This window comes from Grampus griseus (assembly GCF_964374135.1).
Source record: "Grampus griseus genome assembly, chromosome: 15".
NCBI classification, from domain to species: domain Eukaryota; kingdom Metazoa; phylum Chordata; class Mammalia; order Artiodactyla; family Delphinidae; genus Grampus; species Grampus griseus.
This window is the reverse complement of record NC_139009.1, coordinates 39268617-39289614: the sequence shown is the minus strand read 5'-3', so window position 1 is coordinate 39289614 and position 20998 is coordinate 39268617. Positions and strand designations below refer to the sequence as shown.

General features: G+C 43.6%; 1 protein-coding gene across 1 annotated transcript in view; it reads right to left on the bottom strand.

Moving 5' to 3' along the window:
- LOC309833722 (stonin-1) overlaps positions 1-20528 on the bottom strand; it is a 53490-nt gene extending 32962 nt beyond the window's left edge. The window contains exon 1 of the mRNA XM_082672162.1: positions 20456-20528. The gene's annotated coding sequence lies outside the window, so the exon portion shown is untranslated. The remainder of the gene's footprint in view (positions 1-20455) is intronic.
- Positions 20529-20998: the final 470 nt, after the last annotated feature.

Genomic DNA, 20998 nt, shown 5'->3' with positions numbered 1-20998 from the left:
CAAGTATAGATCAACATTTATTGGGCTCTGAGTCTCAAATGCAGATATCACACACAAAACTAATACTTGTGTCTCTAAGTCCAAAGGGAGCGTGTGCAAAATATTTGTTAATTTTATCACATTTCGAAGGCCATTAAAGGCTTTACAAAGAAGTTTGCACTTAGAGCAAAGTCTGATCAGAAATGTGTGAGTGGATATGAATGAATGGAATTGTCATATGACACTCTCAGCCATGGGTGTTGGCTTATATTGAAACTTAGGGGTCTCTAAGTCTCAACCTGGGCACTTGAGCCTATAGCAGAGTGACATCCTTCATCCTGACTCAGAGTCTTCATGTAAATGAGTAACTTCCAACATCCTCACAAAGCGCCCCAGGTGCCTCTGCATAGCCCTGCCCAGCGAGGCCCATGTGCTCCTGCGAGAACCAGCCAGCACAGCAAGGGGCTCACCCAGCCTCTAAGATGTTGGGTCACCAGTGGACACCACCCAGGGCTCTGCTCTCCCGCCACACCCATCTCTCCACCAGATCTTTGTACTACTGCTAACAGTCTCCACAGCTGCTTGCCCAACCTAGGCGCCAGGAGGCCAGTGTTTGGGAGGTTTGGTTCCAGCTCTGCTTCCCTCTGCTCTGTAATTTAAAACAAGTCCCTGCTAGCAAGTGGTTTCAAGGGCCCTTCAAACTCTAACAAGTTATGAAGATGAATTCTCCTAAAAAGGAGTCTGCAGAGAAGTATGTGCCTCCCTGAAGACCCCTTCCTACCTAAATACCTTAGGACTCCTGCAACCATGCCCAGGCTGCAAGTTTTCCAAAGATGGCCACTGCAATATCGTCCACCTAATGCCCTTCTGAAAGGTCACCTTGTCCCTCCCCCACTGAGAGGGGGCTCTCTTTTCCCTCCCCTTGAATCTGGGTGGGCCTTTTGCTCCTCTGACCAATACAATGTGGCAGAAGTGACATTGTGACAACTCTGGGCCTGAGCTGACGCAGAAGCTGCCATTTCCTGCTTGTTGGAGCCCTGAGCCACCACATAAGAAGCCCAGGCCATGTAGGAGCCACGCTGAGGCGCCATCTTGGACATCCAGCCCCTTGGGCTTTCAGTGATTCCAGCCCCCATCACCATCTGACCACAACATGACAGACCCTAACCAAAAACCACCCAGCTGAGTCCAGGGAACCCACAAACCAGGAGAGAGAATACTAAATTGTGGTTTTAAGCCTCTACATTTTTTGTGGTAAAATACACATAAACATAAAATTTACCCTTTTAACCATTTCTAAGTGTACGGTTCTGTGACACTAAGTACACTGACATCGTTGAGCAACCACCATCCATGTCCAGAACGTTTTCATCTTCCCAAACTGAAACTCCGTGCCCATTCAACACTGCCTTCCCATGCCCCCCACCCCCGCCCCTGGCAACCACCATTCTACTTTCTGCCTCTATGGATCTGATGACTCTAAGTACCTCATATGAGTGGAATCATACAACGTTTGTCCTCTTGTCACAAAAGGCTTATTTCACTTAGCATTATGCCTTCAAGGTTTATCCATGTTGAAGCATGTGCCAGAACTTCCTTCCTTTTTCGGGCTGAAAGACATTCCATTGTATGTGTATACCAAATTCTGTTTATCCATTCATCCATCGATGAAAACCTCTACGCTTTGGAGTGATTTTCTGCAGCTACAGACAACTGGAGCAAGGACGATGCGGCTCTAGGGCAGCAGAGCAAGGCTCCCAAGGTAGATGTCGGGGTCCGGAGAGTGTGACAGAAACAAGAGCACCAGGACACTAACCCCCAGAGTAGGTGACTGGCCAGGAGTTCGCAATAGCACTTGTCACAGGGGGCTGGGTATCTCCTAGGGTCTCCATTCTAGGCTGGAGCAACCCCAGGGCAGGGACTGGCAGGATCTTATTCAGGGCTGGGTGCCTTGCCCTGGCACAGACTGATAGGTCCAATGTGTGGTGAATGAGTGAAGAAGGTACCTGATGCTGACGCCAGGTTCTGACTCCTCCCAGAGTTTCTTACAGGCTACCTGTAGGGCAAGAACTGTGCCAATGAAAGCACAGGAGAACAGCTGCTTCTGGCTGGAAAGGAAAAGGGGTGGGGAGGCGGGGCAGAAGAACATTCTGACAGGAGAAAGAAAATTCATGGCCAGGCCCAGGCTTCCCAGGAAGCTCAGTCTCCAGCGAAGCACCCACCTGACCTAGGCAGCCTTCGCAGGGGCTTCACCGTCAGGAGTCAGCCTTGCTCAGTTTGTTGGGACCAAATCCCAGGGCTCAGGGCAGTAGAACTTCATGTGCCCTTTACAGGGGCAGGCGCAGGGCTTAGAGGGGCTCAGCCCATGGGCATGGAGCAGGCCATGGCGGTAGGGAAGGAGACCTGAGCTGTGAGCTGAGTTGCATATTCCAGCCCTGGGAGCTTTGGGATACGGAACTTGCTTCACTGCAGAAGGACCCAGATTGGTGGCACGATGACCCCAGCCCTCTCACCCGTAACCACTTCACCAAGGAAACCAGTCTATTCTTCCTGCTGCACTGCTCCATTTGGCCATTCAACTAGGGAGCCCGACACAGGTCAGGAGGCGCCAGAGCACAGACATTAACTCCAAATCGAAGAAGAGGACTTGTACCTGGTTGACTTAAAGAGTGAATGCCACCTCTACAAATGCCCATTTGAGGGTTTAGTAAAAAGGGCTCAGATTGCATTCCAACTCTGCATTTAGGTTTTCCAGCCTCTAAAGATAAAGTGAAACCCTGGGTAATAACCACGAAGGTGTTTTTCTCTATTTCTCTTCAAAGCATACTTACACCTTGAAGGTTAGGAACTGCTTACCATGTGGAAAGCAGTTACAAGTACCAGCAAAAGAACTCAGAAAACATGGATTTGGGACTTGGCTCAGTTTCTAAGTAACTACAGGAATTTGGACAAACCAATTACCCTGTCTGGGCCTTAGTTTCCTAACCCATGAATGGAGGAAAATACTATGTATCCCCATGGTTTGTTTATGTGCATTAATAAGAATAAATATATGTGAGATCTAGAGAGACATGTAGATAGCTATAGGTAGATACAGATACAAACGCACACATGTATGAGGTCTTCATGAGAAAAGCCGTAACTATGTAAGAGATCTACTTACGTTCAGTAGGTGCTTGCTGACACTGCTGAATAAGTGGCCGAATAACACAAGATTGCAACAAGACCCACACTGGGTGAAAGCGGGTCGCTCTTCACACTCTGGAACCCCCAGCTAGCATACCTACCAGATCCTAGAAAGCCACGCCTTTCCCCACATCTTAACTACCGACACCCCAGCCTGCACGCTTCCTCCCACCTGGCCTTATATTCTCCCAACCCACTCGGATGGAGTCGGCCTGACCTCCAGGGCCACAGCCGGACCCCCTACCCCCGCCCCAGCCCCCTGGCCCAGGTCCCACCTCCAAACATAGCATGAGGCCACTTCCTGGGCCAACTGCCAAACCCAGAACCCTAGGTTGCCCCCAGGGTCTCCACTGCCTTTGGTACCAGATGGAAACAACTCTTCCCCTTTCCCTGATTTTCCAGAAGCACAAACACATGGAAGATTTGTGGACCAGGAGCCAGGGTGTCTGCTCAGGGGCTCCTCCCCAACAGCTCACGCCTGGACTCTACCTGTGACCTTGGCCTGCCAAATGAGGCTCACCTGGGGTCTTCCACCTCGAGGGGCTTTGGGGAGCATCACATAAGGTGACAGCACTGCAAGTTTCTTTGAAAAATATGAAGCCCTCCATAAGTTCTTTAGCTCTTGTCATTCTTGTTAGTTTATTTCAGTGTGCTCACAGACTGAGTCTCTAAAGCCTGGGATTGGTCCCTGGGTAAGTTCTTTTGGTACAGTGAGCACACACACAGAGAAATACTTGATGCTCTTTTTGACTACAGTGCTATTAGCAAATGCAGTGTGACCTCTGGGACAGGACAGCGGCTGGGACGGAAGTCAGGAAACCCGGTTCCAGCCTCTATGGCTCTGCCAGTAAATTAAGCACATCACTTAACTTGTCTGGGCATTTTTCTTCATATGCACAATGGAGCGGACAAGCCACCCGCATTCTTATTCACCAGGATACAAGGAGGGCAAAGAATTTGAAAAGAAAAACATTGCGCAAGTGGAAATGTCATAGTACTCAGCAGGAAAGAAGAAATGCAGAAGAAAAAAGAAAGGGGAAAGGAAACAAACACCAGAGAGAGAAAGCATTTGGGGTGAGATGTGAGGCTCTTGAGAAGGTAGGAATGGAATGCCATGGAAGATCCCAGTACAGAAAGTTTCCCCCAAGCCTGAGAGTCAGCGTCCAGATGAGCAGATTTACCACAGAGACATCTGAAATCCACCTCTGAGGTGGAAGGAAATGAAGTCTGTGCATCACCTGAGGTGGCGCAGAACACACCAGAAGCCGAGGCTCACTGCTGTTCCCTCTTACAGCTCAGCACAGAGCGAGGAGGTAGATGAGAAATTAAGAGGTCCACTACCTGTCATAATTGTGGAATGTCCCTGGAGAGGCCCTGGCCAAGCCACGTCCTGAAACAGGAGGTCCCGTCCAGGGTGCTCCACTTTAAGGGGGACATTCGAACACCAAAGAGTTCCCAAAAAAGCCTGGTCACAAGCTGATCACAGTGGGGTGTGCTGGGATCACGTCACAAAAGGAAGGGCTATGAAATCCGGAAGTGTTTCCCTAAACAAGATTTGGGGAAGACGTGAGAAGCAAAGCCTCTCTTAGAATCAGAAAAAGAAAAACTTTAAACATTCTCCAGTCCGACCTTCACAAACGGGGAATCTTTAACACCACATCTCGGCTGAGGAATTACGCAGCTGCTGTGGAAACTCTTGCAGTGATGGAGACCTCGTTACTTTATAAGTGAGTTCATCTCATTACCACTTGGACAGAATTAAACTTTTCTCCCTCCCATTAACCCCCAATTAACCTCCTCCTGGCTTCCATCCATGCTCTGGCAGGGACTCAGACTAAGCCTAAACACTTTTTCACCTACTCATTCTTCAGACAACATAAGACGGCTGGTCTTGATGACTTATACTGGGTTTTCCTGACTCTCCAGCGAGGAGCACATTTTCAGCACACCCCTGAAAGCACGCTATCCATTCCCTGTCAGGGCTTCTTTCCTGGTTATCTCCAGCCACCTCTGACCTCAGACTGCCATCAGACGCTGACGGCTGCCCCTGCCGTGCTCAGGGCATCCCATCCCGGCCACAACCCCTAGCTCTGTATTTGCTTTATAACTAGGTCTTGGCCTTCTGCCATAGTTTGGGCAAACTCTGGTCCATCTCGTGGGCTCGGTTTTGCTGTTCTGCCCGGTTCCCAGGGCTTGTCATGAACATGCTCCGTGATGAGGCCAAAAAATATAAGTCCCAAATTCATGCCACTTAATGGAAAGCAGCTGGTCATTTGACTTTAAGCCTTCTGATAAATATTGAATCTAGAATGTTCAATAAGCATTAAATATCTTTTCTAACAACTCATTTGACAGATGAGGAAACAGAGGTCCAACTAGGTAAAGCGAGGCACACAGCTAACGTAGTCAGGAAGATGAACGTGAACTCTAATCTCTGGTTTTCCAGTCCCACATTCTCTCTACTGCAGTTAGAGGAAGCGAGGCTACACTGCAGCTCAGGGTACATTTTGGAGTAAATTTTCCATAGTCTGTGTGTATGTGCATTCATTCTTTCTTTGACTCAACAGATATTCACTGAGCACCTACTATGTGCTTTGTAAATATCCCAGTAAGAGTTGAAGTAAGTTTCCATACAGATCTACATCCTGCTGTGTGTGTGCACACGCAGTGTGTGTGTGTGTGTGTGTGAATTAGTTAATTCTTTCATGCATGCTCACATTCACTCAACAATATGATAACTGAGCACCCTTAACACTATGCTGTGCACTGGTGCAAGTGAAAAAGGCACAGTCTGTGACCCCAGGGCAGTCTCTGTCTAGCAGGGACAATTCTCAAATGTTATGTTAATGTGATAAAGCCCAAGGCAGGGCACTGCAGTACTTAATTAAGCCACATGCTTCATTAAGATTGGTGCCAGAGATGGTGGTAATGTCCATAATTTTGATAGGAATAAAGCTGCTGGTTCTGGTGGTTTGAAAAGGCCTCAGGAAGAGTGGGCTTCTGAGATGAATCCTGAAGGATGGTATAAGTTGATCAGGCAGAACAGAGTGGAGAGAGGCGAGTGTGTGTGTAAACCCAGGGAGGGGCTGCTGCTGCAGGTAGACGGGCGTGGCTGAGGCCAGGAGTTCGTGCGGGTGACACAGCAAAAGAGGCAGACGGGTGAGTAAGGTGCAGAAGCCCTGCTGTAGCATGCTGAGTAGTTTGATTTTATCCTAAAGGCAACAGGATTCAGTGCAAGAATTTAGAGAGAGAATAAACAGGATCAGATAAGAATTTTAGAAAGTTCTGACGGTGGAGGATGGAGTGCAAGGGGTGAGGCCAGAGGCAGGAAAACCAGACAGGAAGCTCTGGCAGGAATCCAGGAAAGAAACCAGGGTTGAACCTGATGGTTCCAGCCTACACACACGTAGTTTTAAAGGCTGAAATATTAGAAAAGAGAAGAGATTGTTTTCCCGTACCTCTCTCGTGGCCTGGGGCAATTTCCGCAAAACTGTGCAGAACCACATCACCTTCATCATTCTCCACAGTGACGTGGTGGCACCAGAAAAGTGATGTTGGCTGTAGCGTCACCACAAGTCGTGGTGTGCAGGAGCCTCAGACAGAGCAGCTGTTCCATAAGTGATGGCTGCTTGCATGAACCACATCTACCAAAAGGGGATGGGGATGGACAAGCCCTAAACAAAGTACGGTCGGGTCCCAGAAGCATGAATAAGTCAGGTCAGAGCAAGGCAACAAGTCAGAAATAGGACAAACAGAAAAGTTCCAGGAGGGATGGGATTAAAGGATCCAGTTCTCCACAGGAACAGAGGATGAAGAGCACAGACAGACTAGGAAACCAATGAAGGAGCCAGCACCTGTCTCAGGTGGTGAGATTCTGCGGGTCTCTGTAGGCACGATGCAGTTGCGGGGCCCACACTGCGCCCTTGTGAGGATCTGGGAAAGGCGTCCCCTCCGGCCAGACCAACAGCAAGCATGCCACAAGTGGGGGACTTTGCAGCCAGGTTCCACCCAGAGCCGGTGAGAGCCTATGTGAGCATGCGGATGGGCACGTGTGAGTGGGTAAGTAGGAGCATCTGGCTGGAGTGGGGAACGTGTGGGTGGGGATGAGGCACATCTCAACAAGCAGGGGGCTGTCTCAAGCCGGGTACCCCATCAGGTGCGGTACAGGGCCATCCTCACTGGGAGTTCAGAGTCAAAGACGAATGAAGGGAGGATGAGGTGGAAACCCTAAAATAATTTCCTTCCTTATGAGGGAAAAATGTTCATCTAGGAAGGTCTGAGCCTTCTTGGAATTGGAAGATTCTCAGATTATCACCCAGTTCCTAGGAAAGCCTGACTGCTATTCCCCACCCTCCCCCACGATAATTTTTCTGAGAATCAGGGACACCTGACCACCCGTGTGCTACCTAGAATGACCCCAACTAGGCACCTTCCACTGCAGTCACGACTAGCCAGGGACTTTCACAAAGTTTACAAGGTTCTGCTTCAAGCCACAAACTAGCAACAGGCCTGGAGCTGCACAGTGGGAGGAGGGGGGCGGGGTTCTCAGTTGTAAAAATCTGAGATTAAAACATTTCTCTATGTTTGTATTAACGGTAAACTGAGGCCAACAAAAGCAAGGTTGATGGCATCAATTACCATTTTCTAGGGCCTCCAAATTGGCCTGAATATGAGTTATCATGAGCTAGGGGGGAGAAAAACCAAAAAACATTCAAAGTGATGAACAGAGGCCAATGTGCCAGCCCCAACTCTGAAGTTCTGGGCCACGGCTGTTTTAAATTAGATTCTCAATGCCGCTTCCATGAAACTCCTGGCTTAGCTCTGCAAGAAAAGTTATTTTTGTGCTCTGAGCCACAGACATTTATATGGAAGCATATCCATAATTCCAATTATGTTCTGTTTTCATGATGTCCTTTTCCTCTACTTAAGAACAGTCATAACTATCATTATTATTATTTCTGATAAGACACATAAAAAAGCTCTGGGCCAAGTACAGATTCCACAGGCCTGGATAAATGATTGTTGTAAAATAGGCCGATTTTACATCTTGTGAAATCCTTAAGAAATACCTTCGGTTCTTCTATCCACTATGGCTGCCTCTTCTTTGTCAATTCCCTAACCCCACCTACCCCTCAATCACTCAGGGCCTTCATGATGTCTCTTGGGAAAACCTAGTCCCAGCAGTAGTTCTGTTATTTATGTACGCTCTCTGAGGTCTTTGCATTTAAAAGGTTATATTCTAAAATGAAATGGAAGGTTTTTTATCTCCTTAAAGAACAGAAGCACCAACAAATAAAGCAAAGAGATATTCCTGGTTAAGAGAGGCATGGTTCTTAAGTAATAACATAGTTATTCTATAGAAAGGTTGATCCATAGGCTGGGAGGGCTATGAAGAAGTGGTACAGATGCAAAATAAAAATGGTGGAAATTCGTCCAAGAGAAATCTAAACTGATTACCAAGAAAATATAATATATTGGGAGACGTACCCATGGCCTCTCCCCAGAGGTCTCTCTGATTAGAACTTCTGAAGCACAATCCTGGTTCAGAAGAACCAATGCAGGGGAAGGGAGATGATGGGAGGAAACTAACATTTGTGAGCATTAACATATGCCAAGCACGTGGCCCATGTTATTCCCTGTTATCTCACTTAATCTTCAGAACAACCTTTTGAGGTAGGTTTTATTATCACTGTTTTATGGAAAAGGAAACTTGGCCCCAGAGATGTTAAGTAACTTGCCCAAAGCCACTGCTATGGTCTGAATGTTTGTGTCTCCCCAAAATTCACATGTCAAAATCCTAACCTCCAAGGTGATGGTATTAGGAGGTGGGGCCTTTGGAAGGTGGTTCGGTCATGGAAGTGGAGCCCTCATGATGGGGATTCTTATAAATGAAGCCTCAGAGAGCTAGCTCACCCCTTCTACCATGCAGTCACACAGACAGAAGTTGGCCATCTGCAGCCTGGAAGAGGGTTCTCACCAGAACCATGCCAGCACCCTGATCTTGGACTTCTAGTCTCTAGAACTGTGAGAAATAAATCTCTATTGTTAATAAGCCACCTGGTCTGCGGTATTTTGTTATAGCAGCCTGAACCCAGTGAGCCACACATCTAAGTTAGTGGCAAAGCTTGGATTCAACCCCAGATCTGCTTGACTCCTAAGTCCATTTCTCTTCCATTACCACATAGATGTGAGGGCCAGAGAAGAAGGCCAAAGATGACTGCTGCTTTGGTTTCCTTAAAATAATAGAATTTGTTGGGAGCTATGGGAAAGATATGTCTATATAGATTTCTTTAAACATTATAAACAAGCTCTGCTGATCTCGATCAACATTCCCAGAGATGCTATCAGCCACAAGTAAAGAATCAATTTTTCAATGTAAACCTCTCTGCACTGTTAGAGACACAAGTAAACACACATGTCAGGGGAGAGAGAACATCATCTCCATGACCAAAGGGAACAGGAACCTCTCCATAAAGGCTTTTCTTCTCAACATCGGTATGAGTTAGGATGCTGGTTGATTGTGAGAAGGTTTTAATCTACTATAAAGAATCTAAAGGACAGCATTTGGGGACTGGAACGGTGCTGAGGAAATTCAGATCCCTTCTGGACTAAGAACATGTGGCCAGATGTTGAGTGAGACACCATCCCACAGTGCAGAGTCCCCCTGTGATGCTGGTGTTAGCACACTGTACTGTTAGGGCCTCTTCTCCGCTGCATTCATTCAGTAGCAGCGGATTTCACATCCAGGGGCTAACGTAGATGCATTTACTTACTTGTATTCTACTTTACATAAAAACTTTAAAATCAGTAGTTAAAAACTTCAGTCAATATGACAGGTTGAGTTGACATAAGAAATTACGCCTTCCAATCCAAACACTTCAAAACACTGAACAAAGCTGTAACAACAAATATTACCACATAAAACATAGATAAAACAGAAATCTCCAGATACCAGAAATAAGGAGGGAAGTCAAAGCAGATCAGTCAGTGGAAGCTGAAGCTAAAGGCCTCATGGAACCATCCAGACCAGTTAGAGGCCTAAATGGCTGGCGGCTGAGACTTTAATGACGTGCATGCAGTGGGGGGAGTCCACCTGATGGCCACCTGATGCCAGGAGCTGTCAGTGAAGCAATTACATAAGGCTGGAGGTCATAAAGCCCTACTTCATAAGTGAAAGAGTTCGAGAGGAACATCACTTGCCAATCTGAGGAAAACCGTAAGAAAGCTTGTCATCTGCTTGGGCAAAGAGTAGAAAACGAGTGACCTAAAAAAATTTGAAATCCAGGCTTACAGCACAATGCAGGAACAAGGTTTAAATGCATACTTTCAGGTTATACAGGGCCTGTACGCCAAGACATTAACAAAAAGGCTAATTTGGAATGGGTAAAACCCAGAGAGGATCAGCAGGAACAAATGTGAAATCACTTTATAGTGCTATGCTAGCAATCCTGAGGTACATAGGATTTCTATGGAACACAACTCCTAATGAAGATGCAAGACACAAGAGAAAATGAATCGTAATTAAAAAATTCAAAAGCAGAAATAACAAAAAATCTAAAACTACAACATGTTTAAAATACTGTAAGACATAAAAAGGACTAGAAATTAAAAGGCAAAGAGATAATATTAAAAAAAAAGAACAGTAGATATCAAGTACCAAATAGAAATTCTAGAAATAAAAATATATAGACATTAAATTAAAAAAAAAACAATGGATGGGTTGAACAGTAGACCAAATGCAGTTGAAAAAAATTAATAAACTGGAAAATAGAACTAAAAAAATCACTCAGAATACAGCTGAGAGATAAAGAGATATATATAGTTGACCCTTGAACAATATGGGTTTGAACCATGAGGGTCCACTTATACGCAGATTTTTTTCAACAGTAAATACTACAGTACTACACGGTCCACGGTTGAATCTGGGAGATGTGGAACCACGGACTTGGAGGAACTGCAGATACAAAAGAACTGCATATATGAAGGGCCAACTATAAGTTATAAACAGATTTTCAGTTGCACAGAGGGTCATCACTCCTAACTCGTGCATTGTTCAAGCGTCCATTGTAGTATGAAAGAGAAATCTTAGACGAAGAAGGCATAGAAGATAAAATGAGAAGGTTCAACATTTGCCTAATGGGTATTTCAAAAGGAGAGAACACAGAGTATGAGGGACTCAATATCAGGGTAGGGGCGTTTGTCTCTTATGCTCATTTCTATATCTCTAGCACCTGGAAGCATTCCTGATACACAATAAGTGCTCAATAATTACTTTAAAATAGATTTGTGGAGAAAACAACTGAGAAACCTTTAGATATGAAAACAGAGATGAGTCTTCAGATTAACGAGCACACTGAATTCCAAGTAGGATATATAAAAACAGACTATCCCTGGACACATTATAATGAAAAGGCACAACATGAAAGACAAAAAGATCAGACTGAAAGTCTCCAAGAGAGAAAATAAATTGCCTGCAAAGGAATGGCAGACCGAAAAGAGATTTCCCATAAGGAACAACTGAGATGAAAAGACAGTGGAGTAATAACTTACAAAACGCTGAGGGGAAAATATCGACTTAGAATTCTATACCTTGATAAATTCTCTCTCAAGTGGGACATGAATAAAGACAATTTCAAAACAAAACCAAAACTACCCACAAGATTGGAGTATTACAACTCTAGACCTTCAGTGAAAAAATTATTAGTATGAAGAAAATGAACACAGAAGTATAGAATGGTATGCAAGAGGGAATGTTGAGATAAGAAATTGGTAAAGTTAAATAAATTTTGACTGTAAAAAAGAAAAAAAAAAGTGGAAATAACAATGATGACTAGTTGCAGGGGTGGGGAGAGGACTATACACAATGTGGGATTAAACCACTAGACCACAATAACCAGGAAGATCAGAAGAGAGGCAGATTAGGTTTAAAGCCATCTAAGGCCACTGCATTGTTGACAGGAAATAGAGAAATTGATTAACTTTAGATTCAATGGATGCACATGTTAAAAATTTATGAATACTAAAAGGTAATACAAATAGAATTTTGTCTTTCAAAACAGTTGACAGAAGTAGGAATATATAAAACATGATCAATCCAAAGAAAACTATGCAAAGAAGTATAAAAGAAGCAAACAAAAAATGCTAAATAGGAAAAACAAAAACTTAAGACGGCAGAAAGAGGTCAAATGCATATAAATTACAAAGAATGTAAAAGTTTAAACTCAATTATTAAAAAGACACATTTTCAGGTTATAATAAAAATGAAAATGAAGCTACACATAAAAACTGTTCCTAAGATTAACAATTAAGGCAAAATTATAGAGAGAAGTTAATATAAAAGGATATAAAAAGACATACAAAAAGTAATAACCAAGAGGAAGTAGGTATACCAACATTAATTTCAGGCAAAATAGAATTTATGCCAAAAGCATCAACAGAGGACAGTACATAACATAATAAATTCACCCCAGAGAAATAACAATCATGAACTTGCATAAACATTGATGGATTACAAGGAGAAATTGACAAATCCACAGAGTGGAAGATTTTAACATTCCTTTCTCAAGAAACTGAAGAGAACTCGGAAAGCAGGCAAAAGAAAATCAGAAAGAACATGAGAAATTTGAAAAACACAGTTAATAGGTTTGACCTGTTAGATTGATATAGAATGCTACAGCCACCAAGCAGGGAATATATTTTTCTTTTAAACCACACATGAAATATTTGGAAAAATTGTTTATGTAATCGGACACAGAGGATTGCTATTATACAAACCATGCTGTCTTTTCATAATGCAACTAAATTAGAAATCAACAATAATTTAAATAAAGTTAAGAAAAAGCTTTTTTAAAAGTTGAAAATGGAAAATTAAATCCATGGGTTAAAAAGAAAATAAAAGAAATATGAAAATGGGATTGACATACATACGCTAATATGTATAAAATAGATAACTAATGAGAACCTGCTGTATAGCACAGGGAACTCCACTTCACTGTACAGTAGAAACTAACATAACATTGCAAAACAACTATACCCCAATTAAAAAAAAAGTTATAATAGAAAAAAAAAGTCTAGAGCCAAGTGGTAATGAAAGTACACATATCAAAACTTGTATGATGTGGCTAAAGTAACATGTAGAGCTAACTTTATAGCTTTAAAATGCATTTATTTTTTTGGTCGTGCCACACATCTTGCGGGATCTTAGTTCCCTGACCAGGGATTGAACCCGGGCCATGGCAGTGAAAGTGCCAAGTCCTAACCATTGGCCCGCCAGGGAATTCTCTAAACTGCATTTATTGAAAAACAAAAAATAAATGAGCTAGAAGTTAACTCAAGTAGCTAGAAATGGAAAGAAAAAATAATAAAAATAACAGGAAAAAAAAGAAATGAAAAGCAAAAAGTATAGATAAGAAAGAAGCTGCTTCTATCAAAAGACTAATTAAGTAGACTTCTATATTAATTTTTAAAAAGAGATGGCACAAATAAACAATATTAAGGGGCTTCCCTGGTGGCGCAATGGTTAAGAATCCTCCTGCCAATGCAGGGGACACGGGTTCGAGCCCTGGTCCGGGAAGATCCCACATGCCGCTGAGCAACTAAGCCCGTGCACCACCACTACTGAGCCCGCGTGCTGCAACTACTGAAGGTTGTGCGCCTAGAGCCCATGCTCAGCAACAAGAGAAGCCACTGCAATGATAAGCCCACGCACCGCAACAAAGAGTAGCCCCCCCCACTCGCCACAACTAGAGAAAGCCCACACGCAGCAACGAAGACCCAACACAGCCAAAAATAAAATAAATAAAATAAATAAATTAAAACAACAACAAAAAAAATATTAAGAACTAAAAAGGGAACATATCTTAAAACATAGTCAATATTTATAAAAACCATAAAAGAAAATTATGAATAAATTTATGCTAATAAATTTGAGAACACATGAAATGGATCATCTAAACAAACAAATTATCAAAACTGGATCAAAAAGAAATAGATCAAATCTATCAATAATCATTTATGAAATTGCATTGTCAAAAACTTGACACACATACCCTGACTAAGCAGTGCAGAGGATTTTACAATGAATTTTACCAAACTTCTAAGAAATAGTCTTTATCTCTCACAAACTGCTTAAGAAAAATACATATGAAAGAGAAAAAGTTTCCCAACTTATTTCATGGAACTAATATAAACTTGATACCAAACAATATTTTTTAAAAAAAGAAAATTATAGACCAATTGTTTCACTTATGAACATTTGCAAAAATCCTAAACAAAATACTAGCAAATGATATCCCATAGAATAAAAGAACACATCTGTATATGTGTATATATATATATATGTGAGTATGACTCAAAGTAATTACATATACTCATATTATCACTTTATAATATTAAGAAAGAAAATTATATCACCTCATATAATTTACATAAAAACATTAAGGCATTACATAAAATCAATACTCAGTCATGATAAAATGTTTAAGTTATTAAAAAATATTAATAGAGGGAACATCCTTAATTTAATAAAGAATATCTACTGGAAACTTAAGCAAACTTCACGATTAATGGAGAAATTTTAAAAGCACTTGTTACAAGACAGTACGAAGACAAGGATGTTCGCCATCACTGTTACTATTAAATACTGTACTGAGGGTCTACCCAATGCAATAAGATAAGAAAAAGATATGGTCATAAGGAATTAAAAAGAAAAGACAAATATTATTTTGTGATTGTCTACCTAGAGATTTCGAGAATATCTACATACAGACTCTTAGAACTAATAAGAGAAGTCAACTGGGATGCTTGATACAAGATCAAAATTCAAAAATCAGGAACGTTTCTATGGGCCAGCAAATAATCAATTTGAAATTATAATAAGAAAAAAAGACATTTATAACATCAACAAAACCTATACAAAATAAATATAGCAAGAGCTGTGTAAAACAGTTATGGAGGAAATCACCAGTCATCTTTCACCTGAATAAAAGGAAAAGATGGGAAGACCTGATATTGTAAAGGTGTCAGTTCTCTGGAATATAAATTGAATGAAATCAATAAAAATACCAACATGATTTTTTGCCTGTGTGCAACTAGACAAACTAACATTTATATGAACTAGTAAAATCCAAGAAAGCCAAGAAATTCTGAAAAAATATAAAAGTAATTGTAATAGCTAACAATTATTGTGTGCTTCCTTATATGGCAGGCACTATTCTAACATTCTGCATACATTATCCTTAAAGTGGATACTATTATCTATTTTATAGACAAGGAGACTAAGAGAAATTAGGAAACTTGCCCAAGGTTATTTGGTATTCTTACGAGTAGCAATAGACGAAAAGAAGACAATTATGTAATATGTTCCAAATACTGAAGGAAAATAATTATGAGTCCAGAATTCCACACTCAGTCAAACTCTCATTTATAAGAGCAAAATAAAGACATTTTCAGCAATATAAATATTTTAAAGTTTACCAAAGGCCTTCCTTCTATGAAAGAACTTCTAAATTTCCATTGATATGAACTCAGAAGGAAGGAGTGGGGTATCAGAAGTAGCAGCCTCCAAAATGCATTGGATAAATAAAACAAAACAAGGTAAAGTAGGTGAGAAAGGTGGAACCAAGTATACATAGGAAATAGAAGGTATATAATAATGTTATTAGTTATTCGAAGTACAGGCCATAAAGTCCTATGCATATGCTAGAAGTAGGCCACTAAGTTGGCCCTGTCTTCCTTTTGGCCAAATAGGAAATGGGAAACGTCAATTAAAGGATTCATAGCACCCACAAGACAAAACAGACAAGTTGTTCACAAGAACTATTCCTGGCACTGAGACCACAAAGACATTTCTCATATGGTCAAACAGATACAAGATCTGGGATTTTGTTCCAAGTGTGATAATGTGGGAAAGAGATCCTTGACTCTTAACAATTTTTTTTCAACAAGAAGGTGATTTAGAAGCATCAGCCTTTCAGAAAACTTTTCCTTGAAGAATAAAAGAGATAAAGCCTCCTACTTAAGGTGTGTTATTTGAATGACCAAGTGTTTTAGAAAAGCCCATCTTTAGGTATATTCCAGGAAGAGGATGGATAAGGTGACCTCTAGGGGCCTGGTTGCCTGTGAGCATACATGGTGGTACAGGATGTGGGCTTCTTCCCCAGAGCTATCCCCAGAACATCTCCATCTCTGGTTCATCTTGCCAATGCGTGGGATCACCCACATAGCCAGGCTTCCAAAAAATAGTTTATTATTGTGTTTTCACAGTAATAAACATCGAGAAGCAATACACTTTTCTCTTCCTTTCCTGTTCCATGGTAAATCCTTGACCTACCTATCCTGACATTCCATATAACACGTAGATAAGATAAATGGGAGCCTGGCAGCTTTCCCTGGGCCTTCCTACCCATCTCACTCCCCTGACAATGCCAAGAAAAATGAACACCCATACTGGTAGGGCTCTGAAGACATAATTTGCTGGTCTTTAAAAATTCTGCCTTTTACCAGGACTGTTCCAGAATCCCATGGGGTTCCTGGAATTCCAGGCTGTCCAGGAAGCGTCTGAGGAATTCTGGATTATTTCTCATGGGTATAGCTGGCTCCCAAGGGAAGGTGAGCTACCTCTGGCTAAGTCTGGAGCAATTCCCAAGGACTTCCAAAGAGAAGTGACAGTGGGAGATGGAAGAGATGGGAGATAGAGGTATTTTACAATTAATCAAAATATCAGTTCTTACTGAACCACAAATTACTTTCCCTTCCTTTTCTATTTTTTCTTATAATTAAAATAACGATAATAATACATGTTGGACTTCCCTGGTGGCACAGTGGTTAAGAATCTGCCTGCGAATGCAGGGGCCACGGGTTCAAGCCCTGGTCCGGGAAGATCCCACATGCCGCGGAGCAACTAAGCCCGTGTGCCACAACTATTAAGCTTGCGCTCTAGAGCCCATGAGCCACAACTACTGAGCCCACATGCCACAACTACTGAAGCCCGCGCACCTAGAGCCCGTGCTCCCAACAAGAGAAGCCACCGCAATGAGAAACCCACGCACCGCAACAAAGAGTAGCCCCCGCTCGCCGCAACTAGAGAAAGCCCGTGCACAGCAACCAAGACCCAACACAGCCATAAATAAATCAATTAATAAATAAATTAATAAATTAAATTTTAAAAATAGTAATAATAATACATGTGCATGGAGATGGTAGACAGCAGTGATTGATATGAATAGACTTTGGCCACTGACCTGATTTCAAGATTTGATTCTAGCACATAGTAGCTATGCAACCCTCTGATTCTAGTTTCTGAATCTTATAGCATGAGAATAATATTAGTACTTACCTCAAAGAGTTTTAAAATGAAATACTATATGTATGTGCTTTATACTCAATAAATGTTAGCTATTACTATTGTAAAAATGTTGAGAAATACAGGCAAGCACAGAGAAAATCAAAAGTACCTGTAATCCCACCATCCATTTTCAGGCATACAATTCCAGTATTTTGGGGGTGTATTTTCAAAGAGTGAGATACAATGCTTTCTATTTCATAACCTGCTTTTAAATTTTAACAAAACAGGGCTTCCCTGGTGGCGCAGTGGTTGAGAGTCCGCCTGCCAATGCAGGGGACACGGGTTCGTGCCCCGGTCCGGGAGGATCCCACATGCCGCAGAGCGGCTGGGCCCGTGAGCCATGGCCGCTGAGCCTGCGCGTCCGGAGCCTGTGCTCCGCAACGGGAGAGGCCACAACAGTGAGAGGCCCGTGTACCGCAAAAAAAAAAAAAAAAAAAAAAAAAATTAACAAAATACCCTAAGCATGTCTATATAATTTGGTATCCTTGTACAACATGATTTTAAAAGGCCACATCATATTCCTTTAGGTTTACTTCTTAAAACAAATAAGAAGTAAAAATAACCCCTTCCCTCCTTTCTCCTCTGCAGGTTCCACTGTTCGTCTGTTTCCAACTCATCTGACCCGTCAGATGATAGCTGGCTGCTTTCTATTGGCTAACTGGGGATGCAGCCTTCATCTCACCGTCCAGACCACCTGCTCCATCAGCCAGCCTTCATTACATCCCCAGAATCCAGAGCAGCCATTTGGGGCTGCACAGCAAACCCTTGTGCATGATGGCAAACCACCCAGTTTAACAAGATTCCATGAGGTGGTACAAAAGCTGAACACGGCAGAAAGGCAATTTCTTTGCAAATAGTATGAGGCTGACTTCTGGGACATTAAATACACTATTTAAAATTCTCAGGAAGAGGAAGAGACTGAAGATTTTTATCTGAGTGCATTGTTTTTCTAAGCACCAGGGCCAAACAAGTTCAAAACTTTTAAGGGCTTTCTTTTTGAATGGAAGTCACAACACTTTCTTACCAATGACATTTTGAAACCACAGTAAAACCTTACTAATTCATACTAATGGGGAACTACCCCACTCAATCAGCAGAGAAAAATGAATTATATCCTTTTTAAAATAAAGAAGTTTCTTTCCAATGAAATTCATTTTTTAAAAAATCTTTATTTCTGAATAGTTCAACACCTTGACCTGTTTTGACGGGTTGTTCTGAAGCTGATCTAAGACATATGTGACAACAACATTTATTGTTTATATAGAAACAGGAATGGCTTACGTTCTTGAGAAGGGCATTCTCCCTAAAAACAATAAAAGTTCAACACTCCCCACAGTCCTGTTCAGACAGCTCACTCCTTAGGAAAGCTTTTTCCTCCTTGGTCACGTGGAAGCAAACCCCAGTTCAGGCTGCCCCCGGCTGCTCCAGTTCTGAGTGAGTGGGCAGAAGTTTGTAATATCAAGCCCGATCAACCCCTTAAAAGAAAAAATCCAAAAACCTCCAGATTCCAGGCTTGAGCAGACCCATCTGAGAATTAACAAGCTCCTTCTCAGCACCCAGAGAACTAAGGCTGTCATGGAAACACTGATTCAACCCTAATGAGAACAGACATAAAAACCACACAAGTGAACTAAACATTCCTCTACCCAAACGGAGTCAAGTTGAAGCAACAGCCTCAGGATTAAAGTAAGTGAGGCTGTTTTTTTCTTTGCGATCCTGCTCAGTTTTGCCTCTTCCACTGCCTTGTTTTCACAACTCCTGTTTATGAGAAAGTGGGAGTCGGGGAGTTGGGAGAGGGATGGAGAGGAGGGCTAGTAGGAGGGAAGAGAAATGCAGGGTGAGTAGCCAGGCTGGAGAATGCCAACAAACACTGCGGTTTATGTCAGGCAAATGAAAACTTCTAGCCTGGGAGAGGCTGCAATAATCTGTTTGGGGTAGTCCGAAAATAAGCTACAGTGAACTCTCATCTCCCACTAAAACAGTTAAGTATGGAATGAAGTCTTTACTTTCCAAAGATCAGGTTCTGCACAGTATGTTAGCAAGCACTCTTTTTCTCTATTTTTTTCTTTATTATTTTTTCCTGTTTCTTTCAGAATTAGAAAGGCTAATTAAATGACATATCATTATTATTGGAAGAAAGCACAGTCAGAGAGGTTAAAAAAAAAAAGATGTCCAACAGAAATAGTAAAATCCCAAGGAGGAGTATATTTTCATTTCCCCTTGGACACACAAGGCATGATTTGTGCGGCCAAGGGATCGAACATCAACTCCTACTTAAAGTCCTTCCTGCAGGAAATCTTTGGGCAAGTGTGAAGACCCCTGTGGCTATGGCTCCCTGGCCTGGGTCATCGCCTTCTAGGGCTGGAGGGGGCACCAGGCTGGAGATATCAGCCAGTGGGGCAGGAGCCTCCCGGAGAAAGATGGGGGGGGGACGGGGGTGGAGAAGGTAGCAGCATGAGTAACAGGAGCCAGGAAAACACAAGGAAAGTGAGAGTCCTGGGGGTGGGGGGATGCTGAGCCTCCCAGGGGAGGGATGGAGGACCGGGGCTGGTGACCCTGGGCCGGGAGGCCAGGGCCGCACGGGCTGGAACGAGTCCCCGTCCCCCGCCCCCCCTTGGAGCTGAGTCTAGATTCTTTTCTTTCCTGCTTGAGTTTTCTTTCTCTTGAGAGCGGGACCCAGGTCACAGCAGCAGCCCCAGAGCTGTGGTGTAGACGGGAAGCCGGGTGGGGCTCACCCCGTGCGGGCGCTGCCCTCTGGGGGCTGCGAGGGCGGCGAGGGGGAGAAGGGGCACCGCGCGGCGCACCCAGCCTGCCCGGGAGATGCCTGCGTCCCGCGACTTCGGCTGCGGCCCCCCTTCTCAAACTTTCCCAGCAAACCGGGGGTAACCCACCCCGGAGAGGGGGCTCCCATGCCTCCCCGTCTGTCCCCTGGGGGCGGTCACTCACGGGCAGCGCGGCTGGGGCTCCGACTCTGGCCGCCGCCATCCACCCGGGGAGGAGAAGCTGTAGGACGAGGAGGGGGAGGACAGGGGGAGGAGAGGGAGGGCCCGGAGCGCGAGACTGGAGGGGCGGGGAGGGCGTGGCCACTCCGCAGAGGCTCTCCCGCCCCTGCCCCACCCCACCCCCTGCTTCGTCCCCGCTTCTCTCAGCACTCCTCCCCGCCCTGGATCCCCCAAAGTTTTTCTGGTGTCTGATTCTCCATTCTCTTCTCTCCTCGTCTTCCTTCGGAGTCTCCAGCCCCCAAGTGGGGGGAGAGGGTGCTCCCTGCAGCAGAAGTGGGGCGGGGTGGGGGCAGGTATGGGAGTTACGTTTAGATGCCCCTGGAAGCAGACAGCTGGGGCCTTTGGCAGGTCTGAAACCACCCTCCCCCTCTAGGACCTTGTCTTTTCTGGGTGGTGGGGTGATGGGGGGGGGACGCTGGGGGGGCGGCGGGAGGTTGAGGCGACTTGGGGTCGTGTTTCCACGTTGCTTCATTGAGCTTTTGGGCTT